At 48.8% G+C, this 10,919-nt stretch overlaps 1 long non-coding RNA gene across 1 annotated transcript; it reads left to right on the top strand.

Annotated features, from left to right (window-relative positions):
• The first annotated feature begins 2,655 nt into the window (after positions 1 to 2,655).
• LOC121133938 lies at positions 2,656 to 7,717 on the top strand. The gene is made up of 3 exons (XR_005870951.1): positions 2,656 to 2,698; positions 6,051 to 6,121; positions 7,415 to 7,717. It is a non-coding gene; the product is annotated as an uncharacterized LOC121133938 (long non-coding RNA).
• The last annotated feature ends 3,202 nt before the right edge of the window (positions 7,718 to 10,919 follow it).

Below are 10,919 nucleotides of genomic sequence, written 5' to 3'. Positions count from 1 at the left end.
GGATTATATGACCCCAAATAGTTCACTCTGGGCACCAGGGCCTCTAGAATCAGAGCTTCAAGAGTAGGCATACCATGGTTGATGCCTGTGACATGCTCCCCACCCCAGCCTAGAAACAGACAGCACCATAGCCTCAAACACAGTTGTTAGTCTTAAGCAATTTGCTTGAATTCCCCCAGGCGGTGTGGCCTCACCAGAACCTGGCTTCCAGAGGACAGAGGAACTGTGCTCAGTGCCACAGAGCCCTCTACCACAGGCACGCAGGGATGGAAGCAGTTAGCTCACATTTGTAATGCTGAGCCACTGGTTTCCGCTGGGTGCCTGTTGGCCTTTCCAAAACAATGTGACACCATTGGCTAACAGTACCCATTCTGCCTCTCAGCCATCCTGGAGGGGTCATGCTGCTGCACCCCACCCACCCAGACCTACCTCCTCTGAAGTGGCCATGACAAATTGGCCTTTATTGGCCTGATTTTGGGAACTTCTTGTTATTTGCCTCTGCGACAGAACAACTGCATCTCTGTTTTCTCTGGCTCCTCCCACCTCTGAGATGGTCAATGGTAGTGAGAGCTTCCCAGGCTTTGTAGAAACAAGGAAATCCTGATAGGGTGGGGGGCAGAAATTGTGCTGTGTGGCCTTAGGTAAGTTGCTTAACCTCTCCAGTGTCACTGTTTCTATTTCTTCAGTAGAGACAATATCTCATTGGTTCATTTTGAGAATAGGCTGAGAAATACCAGAAACTCACGTAGACTCAATTGATAGTTGCTAAATAAGTGTCTGGTACTCTCTTGCCTCCCAAATGCCTTCTAATGAGGAGAACAAGGCCCTCAGCAAACAGCTGTAGAGAATTCAGCGGCTGCTACCTCGTGGGGTGCTTGAGGGCTCAAAGTGGAAGCAGCTGAGCCTGCCTGTTGGGTCCCATCTTGGCTTTGCTACTTTCTTTCTGTGTGTCTGCAACATCTTAGCATTTTCTGAAATGTGCACCGATATTTACGCCTACTTAACACTTCTCCTTCCTGCAAGAAAATATCTGATAGAAGCAAATCAAGGGGAGGCAGGCTTATTTTGACCTAGGATTTGGGAGGGAATAGCCCATCATGGCAGAGGGAAAGCAGAGTGGTGGGAGTGAGATTTGGCTCACAACAGCAACCAGGAAATGGAGCTGGGAGGAACTGAGACCAGGCTGTAATCCTCACTCCTGTTCTTAGGGACCCACTCCCCCCACACACTAGGCTCATCTTCCAAAGGTTCCTCAACCTCCCCAAACAGCACCGTTTGCTGGAGATAAAGTCTGGAAGGCTGTGATGAGCATTTCACCTTGGAACCGTAACATGGCTATGTCCTTGTTTACTGTCCTGTATCCCCCATCCCTAACCAGGAATTGGGATGTAGAAAGTGCTCTACTCTGAGGCTCTCAAAGAATGGATAGAAATGCTTGAGATAGAGAGATGGGCCCTGGTATTCCTAGTGCAGAGCCAATGGGAAGAGAGCAACGAGGGAAGCAGAAGCATTCCTGTCAATGTGAAGAAATGCCCAGGGGCCTAGGGTCCTCAAAGGCACCAATACAGCATCTTTTGGCAGGGAAGACTATAAATAGCTATTTTTAGATTGGACCTTCCTCAGAAGCAGGCACTTGATTACAGGTGAAGAACAGAAGGTTACACAAATACATCCCTACTGACATTTTTTTTAAATGTTAAAAAAAAAACCTAGACCGACAGCTGGGAGGCCAGCATGGGACTGATCCAGACACCCTGAGTGTGAGCGTCAGTGAGGAGGCCTGGGAAACCTATGGGGCCCTGGGCAGTGGATCAGTGTTTATCCCTGGCATACAAAGGAACTTCGTGTGTCCATAACACAAAGAGGGATGCTCTCTCAGCCTGGACTCCTATGGGAGTGCCTGGACCCGTGAAATGACAGACTTTAGATATCCCCCTATGTGGAAGGAAGTGGCGATAGGGTGGGAGGCTGGGGGGATGGTGGGGGGGTGAGGGAGGAGGGGAGGGAGAAGGAACTGGGATTGACATGTGAAACAAGCTATTAAAATAATAATAATAATAATAATAATAATAAACTACAGAGAAAAAACCCTAATTCTCCAAACTACCCATATTTAAAAGAGAAATATCACTATATCACTATATAAGGAGTCTTATACTTGCTTTTCTTTACCTGTCCCCTTTGAACTTCTGTATGTTTAGATTGGCTTTGATGAGATTGTACGTGGTATGATGTGTGTGTATGTGGGTGCATACGTGCGTGCATGCACGTGTGTATGTGTGTGTGTGTGTGTGTGTGTTCCTGTGTGTGAAGATTCCCACAGAGGCCAGAAGATACCCTCATATCTTTCTTCAGGTGTCTTGATGACAATTTTGAGAAGAAAACATATCACAGATCCAAGAGAGAAGTGATCACAACTTGGGTTGCAGAAGAGCTCAGAAGGCCAGCCACACTGCTTTCCTGTCCTGTGGGCCTTTTCTCCCACCCTGTGCCAATGTCAGAGCTGACCTCCATGCCCTGGTGATGGGGGAAGTCCTTCTGTGTATATGTTGTCCTATTGGTTGATAAATAAAGCATTGTTGGCCAATAGGGAAGCAAGATAGGTGGAACTAAGAATCAAGGAGGATTCTGAGATAGTCAAGAGTAGAGAGTTGCCATGTGATCCTGGGAAGAGAGGACATATGAGGCTGTGTCCTAGGTAAGATAAGGCCTTATAAAAATATACATTAGTAATTATGGGTTAGTAATTAAGTCAGAGCTAGCCGATAAGAAACCATAGCAAACAGCCAACAGCTTCATAATTAATATAGTATCTCCTGTGTTATTTGGGAGCTGAGACAGCAGCAGGACCCAGGCAGCTGACAGAAAGAATGCACGTTACACCCTGGCCTCACAGATCACTGAGAACAACAACTTCAAACTACAGTGGTCATTTCCAATACGCTGGGAAAGCCACACAGGAGCCGGCCACCTCCGGATTGTGAACTGGACAGTACATGCTTAAGTAGAATGTAGCGTGCCCCACAATGGTTATTTGGAGGTGGAGGCCAAGAGAAGCAGTAGATATGACATGTCCAGTTTCTGGCACCGTGACATGATTGTCCATAAAGCTCATGCTGGAGAACACAGCACCAGAGTCATAAAATATGGCACGAAAAGTTTCCATGTCTTAAGTAAGTCTATGATTTTGAGTTGGGCTCCCTGCATCGCTGGCCTAGGCCCCTTGAGCTTACAAGCTGAGGGCTGGACATGCCTGCCAGCAGGGAGAGAAAGAATCCAGACTCGAGATTCAGTTCTAATGACTTATGACTGAGACTCACAAGAGACAAAAAGGCTCCAAGATGCCAAAGGAAGTAAGAAGAGGCCAGAGGAAGCTGTGCACCACTAAGCTAATTCCTGGCCTCTCTTGTAACCAGTCACTGCAATTAATTAGTTTAGCAGCATTGAAAATGGAACCCAAGGGTTTCACACATGCAGTATGAGAACTCTACTAGGCCCAGACCTACTAGTACTTTTTATATTTCTGAGGCAAGGTCTCACTCTGTGACCCAGACTAGCCTTGAACTCTCCATGAAGCCCAGGCAGGCCTTGAACTTAAGATCCTCCTACCTCAGCCTCCCAAATGTACAGGCCTATGTTAAGTGGCCTGGCCCCTTTAAATAAGAATGCGCATTTCCCATTCCCATTCACCAAGGCAAGAATGAAGTCCCTGAGCAATGGGCCCAGCACAGAGCTCGCTTCCCTGTAGTCTTGAACTTGGCTCCTCTGAATTGACTGCAAGAGAGGAGAGCAGCCTTGCCACTTGGCTCTCAGATTTTGATTCTGCTGTTAACCTCTGGTGATCACTATGACCAAGCCAGTGATCAAGCCTGATCCCTCTACCCCATATCATGGACATATGTGACCTTAAAAGTCTCTGCATTGCTTCCGGGTTGGAGCAACATGAGTCACAGAAACTTAATTAGTTCCTTGATGGTGTCATTTTAAGAGGAGATAAGAGTAAAGACACTGACAGGAGCACAGCCACCACCACAGGACCTGACAACTGTGTGTGTGTTGTTCTTAAGCCTGAACCACTATAAATATGAACATGTAGGGCAGATGGAGACAGCCTATCACAGTGTGAGGCTGCAGAACGGGTACACCATGGTTAGAATAAAACCCCTTGAGCGGGTGTGACGTGGAAATGACAGCTTGCAGTGTATTGTAAGGACCGAGACTACGGGACCATGGATGGATACTAAGGTGACCCCCTCACTCCACCCCACTGCCAACTCCCCACCTTCCATACCCACATACTGTAGGAAGCCTGTGTTCTGGCTAGTCACATGTCAGCTCAACACAAGCTAGAGGCATTTTGGACCAGAGAACCTCAATTGAGAAAATGCCCCCACTGGACTGGCCTGATTGATAATTAATGGGGGAGGTCCCAGCACATTGTGGGTGGTGCCATCCCTGGGCTGGCGGTCCTGGGTGCTACCAGAAAGCAGGCTGAGCCAGCCATGAGGAGCAGGCCAGTGAGCAGCACCCTCCATGGCCTCTGATTCAGTTCCTGCCTCCAAGTTCCTGCCCTAATTTCCCTGGATGATGAACTACAGCTACCAGGTTAAATAAGTTGTTTCCTCCTCAAGTTGCTTTTGGTCATGGTGCTTCATCTCAGCAGTAGCAACTCTGAGACAGTGCCCCAGGCTAACTGAAAAGTCAGCCTGGTGTAGACACAGGTGGGGAGGGGAGGGGCCCATGGGGAGAGTGGGAGGGGAGAGTTTGGGGGATGTGAAGCTGCGGAGGAGGTGACCCACCACTACAAAGGCCATGTGGGCAGTGGGATAGTTTTCAAATATGGTCCCATGCCCAAAAGACACATGCGATATCACAGAAAGACATCTGGGTAGTATTTCACCAGGAAAACTGATGGACACACATTAATCATAGATGGATTCTTTAGTCTCCATTTTGGAGCCCACGCAGGACTGGGCTCACACTAGAGCAGGAAGTGAGTGAGTGAGTGAGTGAGTGAATGAATGAATGAATGAATCAGAGAATGGGTGAATGGGAGAGTGGATGAAGGAGCGAATGAGTGAAGCAGTGAGTGAATAAATGGGTAAATACGATGCAGTGAATGAATGAGTGAGGACATGAATGAACAGGGAACAGCCAATGAGTGGATGATACATAATTACATGAATGAATGGATTATGAGTGAATGAGAAAATGAACCGGTGAATGAACGAACCCTCTAACAATCTCCATGAGCACATACCACCTCTGTGAAACTCAAACGCTGGCCACAAAGGTGATCCACCTCCATTTAGCCAGAAACTGGGATTAACTTGATCTTCACCACCTGGTTTTGCCCTTCCCAGAATTTAGCACCTTAATCTCTTCCACAAACAGTCAAGAGAAAGGCAGTGGGGCCCCTTGGGTGCCTGTAGAGCAATGCAAACCAAACTTCCCTTTGGTGGGAAGGAACCCTTCAATCCTTTACTTCTCCTTGGAAAGTCAGGTATGGCCCCAGACTCAGATACTGGCCTTCTTGACTTTGTACATGGGGGGGGGCATGGGAGGTTTCCCATGGGAAGGAAGCTGGTGACAGTCCAAGCCACCACTATTGACAGATGCCTCGCTCTTGCCAGGTCCTGTGCCCATAGCTCTACTTGCTTCCTCTTACCAGACTGACAGTCCATCTGGTGGCAGAGCCAAACCATAAGACACAAGTTCAAGGTCACAGAGGGCAGGCATGCACGAGGCTGCTGTTTCCAAAGGCAAGGCATCTAATGACAGCTTCACATAGCCACAGCATTTTGCAACTAGCTGAGATCAGGAGCTGTCCTGTAATGTTTGATGCACATTGCCATCTTTGTGGCTATTCCCATGCTACAGAGGAAACTGAGTCACAGAGAGGCCATTAGCTAAGCCAAGTCAGCTACACAGGGAGGAACCAGGCTGGGTGACCAGCTGGGTGACCCACTCAACTCCTTAAGTGCAGGTTGTCACCTTTGGCCAGTATGGTTCCCAAAGGGCACATTCTTAACCACCTCCTTTCTGTCCAGAGTGACTGTCTGAAGAGACCCAAAGTGCTTGAATCCCAGGATGACGTTACAATGCATGTGTCAAACTGCAGGTATACTAAAGGGAGGAGGAGAGAGGGGAGGAGGGGAGCAAGAGGGAGGAGGGAGGAGGGGAAGGAAGAGGAGAAGGGAGGAGGGGGAGGATGAAAAGAGGGAGGAGCAGGAAGGAGAAAAGGAGGGGGAGAAGGGGAAAGTAAAAGGGAAGGAGGGAGAGGGAGGAGGGAGAGGAAAAGAAAAGGAAGGAGAAGGCCCCCAGGCCTGATAACTACTTAGTACCTAAGACCTAAAGCAGAAAGCTGCCCCTCTTAAGGCTGCTAGGGGCAGGTTCCCCCCCCCCCGTGTCTTTTTATGGCGACTGTCCCCCTCCAGGGGCTTCCTCCAGGGTGTAGTTTGTTGTCTCAGGGCTTCCTGGCCCCAGCCAGTCTGGGCACTTCTCTCCAGTAGCATCTTGGCTCATTGTCACAGTGGTACTGGTGAGACCTGCATTGGCATCAAGGGCAGCTTGAGCCTTACTGGCCTTGTCCCGTGATGTGCTTGCATGCTCACAAAATTTACAGTGAGCACACCTGAACTTGTGAGTTAAGGCAGATAATGGCCCATGGGTCAAGGCTGGACTCATGTTTACATACAAAAACAAACAAACAAACAAACAAACAAAAACCTCAGTAAATTCTCTTTACAGCCACAGTGAGGGGACCCCAAGCTCAGTTTCAGGGGCAGAAACCTCTTAGCCAATAATGAATTCTCACTCCATACAACTGTGTGCTTAGAGCACCAGGGACCCTGATGTCTCTGACATCTTAGAATTAGCCAGATTACTTTGTAACAAAATGCCCAATAAAGTTACCTAATGGAGGAGGAGAGGAGGAGGGATTGTCATGGTGGGGGAGGGCATGGCAGTGGCCAAGAAGGGAAGGGGGGAGGGGAAGGAAGGGGGCAAGGAGGAAGGGGAAGGGAGGGGGAGGGGAGGGGAGAGAGAGACAGAGACAGAGACAGAGACAGACAGAGACAGAGACAGAGAATGCTATCTTTTGCCTTGTCCCTGTCATTCCAGTCTCTATGGGGACTTGCTGCCCACACTCAGGGCAAACCTCTCCTTTCTGGAAGCCACCCTCACAGACACAGCTACAGGTGTGCCATGCCAGTCTCCAAGGTGTCTCTGACTCTGGTTAGGCTGACAAGTAGGATTAACCATGCCAAGTTATAACCATATAACCAGCTTCCACATAAACATCTATTCATATGCACACATATCAGAGAAGCCAGCAGGGTAGAATCTCAGCTCAAATGAAGGGGAGGACTGTAACTTGGCAGAATAATCATCACAAATTTGATTGGATTCACAGCTGGGAAGAGTCATCTGGCTGAGCAGTGATAAGACGTCTCAGCAATGTCCAGACACCCAGATCCAGCCATCCCGCAGCAAGCTCATCTAAGCAGACAGCGGGATAAGAGGGTTTACGTGTTTGTCCACTGAGGCATTAGGCCCAAGAGTTCAGAATTAGGAATCCATGAATCAGTGGCTTTTACAGAGGTCCTACACCAGGTTCCCAGGACACATAGCAGATGGCTCACAGCTGCCTGTAATTCCAGCTCCAGGGGAATCCAACACCCTCTTCTGACCTTGTACACATGCTCATACACCCACAGAGATGCACACATGTACACATAGTTTAAAATAAAATAATTTTAAAAAACTATATCACCAGGGTGTGTGTACACTCATAACCCAAGCTCTGAGGAAGTAAAGACAGGGGGGGGGGATTAGAAGGCCAAGCTTATGTTTGACTACACAGGGAGTTCAAGGCCAGCACGGGATATGTGAGACTGGGGGGGGGGGGGGGTATGGGTGTGAATCACCCAGCATGCTAGTGCACACCTATAATCCAAGAACTTTGAAGCCTGGGCAGAAGGATCAAGAGTTCAATCCACGAGCAATATAGTAAGTTTGGGGCCAGCCTGGGCTACATAAGAACATCTCAAGAACAACAACAACAAAAGTTTTAAGTGAACCACTCACAATAGGAGTTTGTTGAACTGCCATTCTGGCCACCCCTTGCCTGTAAGAAACATCCCTAAACTTGGTAACTTAAAACAACCAACATTCTAGACTTTGGTTATGACTCTGGCATGAGTGTGGGGCGGGGCTTGGTGGGGATTGTTCCTGGTTCATAATGAGTTGGTGGTGCTCAGACAGGTCAGTCCATAGGTCAAGGGCCAGCTCAGCTTAGGGCTGAGTCTTGTGACGTGGTGTTCTCACCGTGGGAGCCTTGGGGTATCACCTTCTCCTTCTCAAGACTCTAAGATTTCATGTCCTTAGGGAAAGGAAGTAAATGCCCACATTTAAAGTGCGCTCCAGAAGAGAGACAGCACAGCATGACTCCTGCCCATCTTGATCAACTGGCAGAGACAGCAGCGAGGAGAAAGCGTGGGAAATGGCCATTTCACACTCCTAGGCCACTAGGTAGAGGCCAGTGAACCCTGGCCTCCCTGGCCACTCCTACTCCCACTCAATCACCAGCAAAAATGTGCTGCCAGCATTCAGAAGGAAGCCACGGCCTCTTTATGTCCCGCACAGCAACGGGCACGTTGCCTGGGACCAACGGTAGAGAGAGTAGAGAGCACCCCTACTCCGAAGGCCCCGAGTGTGAAGTGACCCAAACTCTGCAACTTTCTCAGAACCAACAACATGGAGTCAAAAGTGGAAAATCCCACCCTCAAGTGACCGGTCCCAGCCAAAATATGGACACTCAAAAGATACTGTGTGGCCGGGCGGTGGTGGCGCACGCCTTTAATCCCAGCACTCGGGAGGCAGAGGCAGGCGGATCTTTGTGCGTTCGAGGTCAGGCTGAACCGATAACCTCCGAAACAATACAGAGAAACCCTGTCTCGTAAAAACAAAACAAAACAAAACAAAAAAAAAAAAAGATACTGTGTGATGTGGTCTTCAGGCTCTGTGTGCAAGGCATGTGTGCAGCAAATGAGTTTAGGGCTCAGACCATCCCCAGGCTACCTCATTACACATATGAAAGTGAACCAGAGTGTGCACGGAGGCCACAAGCATGACCTCTTCAGTCATCTGAATGCCAATTTCATGTGTGTGTGGTTCAACGAAAATCATTTTGGTTGCTATGGATTTGTTAATTCTTTGGGTAAATTCATTATAAGCGGGGTACTCTAAAAACATGTTATCATTACGTAGGTGTGGATGTGTGTGTGTGTGAAGTCATAGAGCCCAGCATAGGAGTTCACACTAGAGGCCCAGCACTTATGAGGCTGAGTTAGGGCAACTGAGAGTTCAAGGCCAGCCTGAGCTACCTAGCAAGACTCCATTTCAAAACAAGATTTTAATTGTATCAATTTGCAATTAAAGTGTTTTAAATAAAAAGTAAGGGCTGGGAACACAGCCCGGTGGGGAAAGCGTTTGTCGGGCACACAAAGCATGGTTTGATCCCCCAAGCACCACATAAAACAATGCTGACACATGACTACCAGCCCAGGACTCAAGAAGTGGGAGTAAAAAATCAGGAGTTCAGGGTCACCCTCAGCTACAGTGTGTTTGAGGTTAGCCTGAGCTACATGAGATCCTTGTCTTAGAAAAAAAACAACAACAACAACAAAGTTTGTAGTAGTCAGAACTCCAGCTCTTGGGATTTCTCGTTAGCTCCACCTCTCTGTTCAAGGTTCTTCCCACTCATGAGCCATTTAGTGGAATGTTACATGTATTCTGTATAATGGGGTATGCACTGTAGAATGGACTGCTCTAGGACGGCACTCACTCTCTCACGTCCCCTCACAACACTGTTTGCTGATGTCCTGCTGGTGTCTCAGTCAAACCGCGGTGGAAAGATTTACACCATGAACACTTGGCGAATGCCTGAGCTCAGGGCTCTCTTGTCCCCGAAGAGCTTGTTATGAACCATTCACATCTTCATGGCTTTATTAAAAATATACAATGTGTGTAGGATAACATGCCACGTCTCCCCAGCACACATTAAAACAAACCTAGGTACAAATTGGAATAGGAGGAGATACATGTATACACACACACACACACACACACTCACACACGCACACGCACACACTCGTGTACCTAAAACCCTTTAAATGATCTTACATACCCCAGGAGGAGGTACACATTCCTCCAGCCCCACCACCCCAACATTCAATTTGCCAGGAAATCTGAGGCCATGCACTGAGTCCAAGGCCATCCTTAGCTTTTTCCTGCCTCCCTCTGAGCATAGCAACCATAAACAGCCAGAACCAAAAAAGCTTCTGGAGGGAAGGAGGGAGGGGTAGCTGAGGCAGGAGCATTAGAAACTCACCCGATTAATTAGCCAATGCTGAGGACCCAGCCATCTGGATAACCCATTGATGAGGAAGGCAGGGGTCCTGGTCCCCAGTCCCCTTGTGGGTTACCGCAGATTGAGGCAGATCGTCCTCCTTTCCCCCCCGCCCCCCACCCCACCCCAAAGCCACTTAAATATTTGATGTAAAATCAAAGCCCTGTTCCAACTTTTATGAGCTGGTGCCAGGCGCCCACCCCTGCCACCATCTCCCCAGGAGCCCCCACCCCCGTGCTGCGCAGCCCTCGTCCTCCATCAAGCCCAGTGCATTAGGACAATTAGCGCTAGCCCACTGGCGCCAATTAGCAGCCAATAGTGTCTATATTATGAAGAGGGGGGGCGGCAGGGCGCCTCTGTCTCCAGCCGCCTTCACACTCAATTACATTAAGTGGAGGCTAGGAGCCGAGGCCCGGTGGACAGTTGCTGGGGTAATTGTGTCTTCTCCCTGGCTGCAGGCGATCTCCAGGCTCCTTGGTCCCCAGACTGACTGCCCTCCTTGTCCATT

This window comes from Mesocricetus auratus, unplaced genomic scaffold (genome assembly GCF_017639785.1).
Source record: "Mesocricetus auratus isolate SY011 unplaced genomic scaffold, BCM_Maur_2.0 Super-Scaffold_100025, whole genome shotgun sequence".
In the NCBI taxonomy this organism is placed as follows: domain Eukaryota; kingdom Metazoa; phylum Chordata; class Mammalia; order Rodentia; family Cricetidae; genus Mesocricetus; species Mesocricetus auratus.
The sequence above is the reverse complement of the archived record's forward strand: the minus strand, read 5'-3'. Positions and strand labels throughout refer to the sequence as shown.